The sequence below is a fragment of the Dioscorea cayenensis genome, chromosome 1, assembly GCF_009730915.1.
Source record: "Dioscorea cayenensis subsp. rotundata cultivar TDr96_F1 chromosome 1, TDr96_F1_v2_PseudoChromosome.rev07_lg8_w22 25.fasta, whole genome shotgun sequence".
Lineage (NCBI taxonomy): Eukaryota > Viridiplantae > Streptophyta > Magnoliopsida > Dioscoreales > Dioscoreaceae > Dioscorea > Dioscorea cayenensis.
This window is the reverse complement of record NC_052471.1, coordinates 16,132,907-16,136,758: the sequence shown is the minus strand read 5'-3', so window position 1 is coordinate 16,136,758 and position 3,852 is coordinate 16,132,907. Positions and strand designations below refer to the sequence as shown.

Genomic DNA, 3,852 nt, shown 5'->3' with positions numbered 1-3,852 from the left:
TCCGGGACATGTATAGAGTTAGGCATAGTTGACCTTAGATTTGGGACTATGTAATTAAGGATTTCCATGACTCACCATTGCATTGATTTGGAAGCATAATAGAGGGTTCTTGCACTTGAAACATTTATCCTAGGTGGAGCATTATCCGAGTACCCCATCTTTATCGATTGCCTTACCCCCTTCTTTACGTTTGCTCTCTTACTTGTTGCTTTTACTGTTGAGAATTGAATCATTGTCACACTCATTATCATTGATCTTTTACATAGCTAAGAATCGAATTAAGTATTTTTATTCCCTACTCCCTGTGGATTCGATACCCGCTCAGCCGGGATTATTACTTCAACAAACCCGTGCACGTGCGGGATATACGTAAGGGGATCTTGTCAAGTTTTTGGCGCCGTTGCCGGGGAGCTAGGCGTTTAGAGATACTTTACACTTTGTTTTCTTAGCTATTTCACCACACATTCTATTTCACGTCTTCTTATTATATTATTGTTCTGATTTTCTTTTTCATTTTTTTTGGAGCAGCTCCAGGTTATGACCCGAGGGAATCCATCAATATTGATTGAAGGAGACCCTGAGCTTGAACGTACACTTAGAAGAAAAGGGAAAGAACCTGTGTAAGAACAGCATAATTCAGCTTATTTAGAAGGAGTGGAAACTGAAAACATGGCAGAATAGAATGAGCAACAGTGAACACTATCTGACTATGCCAGACCTTTAGTATTGGGGACACAATCGAGTATTGTGCGTCCCCCGATTACAGCTCAGAACTTTGAGCTAAAGCCGGCATTCATCCATATGCTACAGCGGTCTGCACAATTCAACGGTTTGGCCGATTAGGATCCAAACAGTCACATAGAGAGCTTTCTCGAGGTGTGCGATATACTGAAGATAAATGGGGTTATGGATGATGCCATCAAATAGAGAGCCTTCCCATTTTCCTTGTAAGGGAAAGCGAAGCAGTGGCTACAATCATTACCTAGAGCATCAATCACTACATGGGAAGAGATGGTAGAAGCTTTTCTAGACCGTTATTTCCCTCCCGGAAAATCAGCAAAGCTTAGGAATGAGATCTCGTCCTTTGTTTAGTTGGAATTGGAGTCTCTATTCAAGACATGGGAAAGGTTCAAGGAGCTCCTGAGAAAGTGTCCGCAACACGGATTCCCGGAGTGGATGATTGTTCAAACCTTTTACAATGGTTTGAACCTGAGTACATGGCAACTCTTGGATACGGCAGCAGGAGGTACCTTAGGTAGCAAAACCCCCGGTGAGGCTCGTCAATTAATTGAGGAAATGGGGTTAAATAGCTACCAATGGAATGCTAGGGAGAAGAAAAAAGGTGGCGGTCTCCATGAAATTGATCGCGGTAACCTCATTGGGCTGCATAGTAGAGAGTCTTAGTAGAAGCTAGATCTCATAGCTTGAATAGAGTTCTGACCATGACCAATTGCACGGTTGTGGTGGAGGACATGCTCCCTCCGATTGCCCGATCATTATTGGTGATGTTTCTTCAGTGGAAAATGTTGACTTTGTAGGCAATGTCATGAGACCTCAAGGGAACCCATATAGCAATACTTACAATTCAGGTTGGAAGAATCATCCCAACTTTTCATGGAGTAATCAAGGACCACAAAAGGCCATGGGGCCACCGGGTTTCCAACAACAACATGCCCCTCGAGTGGAAAATAGAATTTCAGGCTTGGAAACCTGAATGACGGATTAGGAGAAGCACTTGGCTAGATTTGTTCAATCTGCAAATACATGGTTTGAATCAGTCGAGGCTACACTTCGCAATCACACTGCCTCTTTGCACAACCTTGAAAATCAGGTGGGGTAATTTGTGAAATCTCTCTTTGAAAGGCCACATGGAAGTTTACCAAGCAATACGGAAACCAACCCTAGAGAACATGTGAAGGCGATCACTTTGAGAAGTGGTCGTGAGGTTGAAGGGAAGTTTCCGGTTGAGAAGCCGAAAGAACACGCACCCGAGGTTGTAGAGGTTGAGGAATGACTAAGGGGATGAACAGTATAAGAATGACCAAGAATCCCTTTTCCCTCTAGATTGAAGAAGGACCAAGGGGATGAACAGTATAAGAAGTTCCTGAGTTTATTCTAGCAACTCCACATCAACATTCTTTTTGTAGAGGCATTAGCTCAAATGCCAAAGTATGCGAAGTTCCTGAAAGACTTTTTGACTAACAAGAGGAAGTTGGAGGAGAGTGCTTCAGTGGTGCTAGATGCTTCATGCTCGGCGGTGCTGCAAAAGAACATGACGAACAAGAAGAATGACCCGGGAAGCTTCATCATTCCGTGTAATATCAGTAACTTAGGTGAGGAAATGGCACTGGCGGATTCAGGGGAAAGTATCAACGTCATGCCATACACTTTCTTCCAAAAGCTAGGCTTGGGAGAGCCTAGGCCTACTCGGATGACTTTACAATTGGTGGACCGAACGGTGTGACATTCGAGAGGTATCACTAAAGACGTGCTTGTCATGGTGGAGAAGTACATTTTTCCGGTTGACTTTGTAGTGCTAGATGTCGATGAGGATGCGGATGTACCCTTGATACTTGGGAGACCGTTCTTGCGGACTTCCAAAGCATTGAATGACATGGACGGCGGAGAGCTCACATTGAGAGTTGGAGAGGACAAACTCACTTATCGCCTTGCAGAAGCCATGCTGCATTCTCTCGATTTTGATGACACTTTATATTTTCTAGACACTACTGATGAGCTTGTTGATGAATACATGCAGGAAATGTTCAACCCGGATCCATATGAAGGTTTGTTCGACCAAGAGGAGAGCAATGAAAAAGTAATGATGCTTGGGTCGACTGAAGAAGTAACATCTACCCCGGGAATATTGAAGAAGGTGCTCCGGAGAATGAAGAGGGCTAGAAGACACTACCGGAAAAGCTCCAAGATTGTTGGAGACGTACATGAACCAAGAAAGTTGGATGAACCATTGCTAGACGATCCGAAGCCCGATAATACAAACTCTACCCTCAAGAGACTTTGCACATCATGTTTCCAAGCCATGGATAAGAGGACGACTTTCGTTTATGAACCCCCGTGAGGTAAGACAAGATACGTCAAGCTAAGTGACATTAAACAAGCGCTTCTTGGGAGGCAACCCAAGTGTTTACTGTTTTCTTATCTTTTAGTTTAGTTTGTTTGCATGAATAAATTGTTAAGTGTTGGTGTCTTAATTTTTAGATGCTTTTGCTGCGATTTTGTTGTGGGTTATTAAAATTCATCGTGTGTTTCATGAGGAATTGGCAAAAGTTTGGTCGTTTGAGCTCTATTTCATATTTTTCACTGGTAAAAATTTGCATAATAGGGCATTCTCTGAGTGTGTAAACATGTTCAGAAATTTTCTGCAGAGCCTGCAGATTTTTCTAAGTCATCCAGAGAAAACACACGGGCTTGTGGAATTTCCACACGCCCGTGGGGGTTGCACAGCGAGCTCATCCAGAGAAGGCATAGGGGCGTGTGGCTACTCCTGTGGATGACCATGCGACTGTCACACGCCCGTGGGTAATTTCCGCATGGGAGTGTGAATCCCTGCAGAGTTGGCCAGTTTTTCCCGAGAACACACAAGGGCGTGGACTCACCCCTGTGAGCGACCTTGTGAACCATGCACGGTCGTGGGGAATTTCCACACGCCCGTGTGAAACTCTGCAGATGAGTACTCTCCATCCCGAGAAGACACAGGGGCTTGTGGCTACCCCTGTGAGTTTGGCATGTGAATGTCCACGCCCGTGGGGAATTTCCGCACGGGCGTGTGAAACACTTAATTTTCTTCTCGGATGTCAAGGGAAGCCACAGGGGACGTCAGGCGCCCTTGTG

General features: G+C 44.6%; 1 non-coding gene across 1 annotated transcript; it reads right to left on the bottom strand.

The window, feature by feature from the left end:
* Nucleotides 1–1,059: 1,059 nt before the first annotated feature.
* LOC120267965 lies at nucleotides 1,060–1,166 on the bottom strand. Its single transcript, XR_005538643.1, has one exon. It is a non-coding gene; the product is annotated as a small nucleolar RNA R71 (small nucleolar RNA).
* Between the last annotated feature and the right edge of the window lie 2,686 nt (nucleotides 1,167–3,852).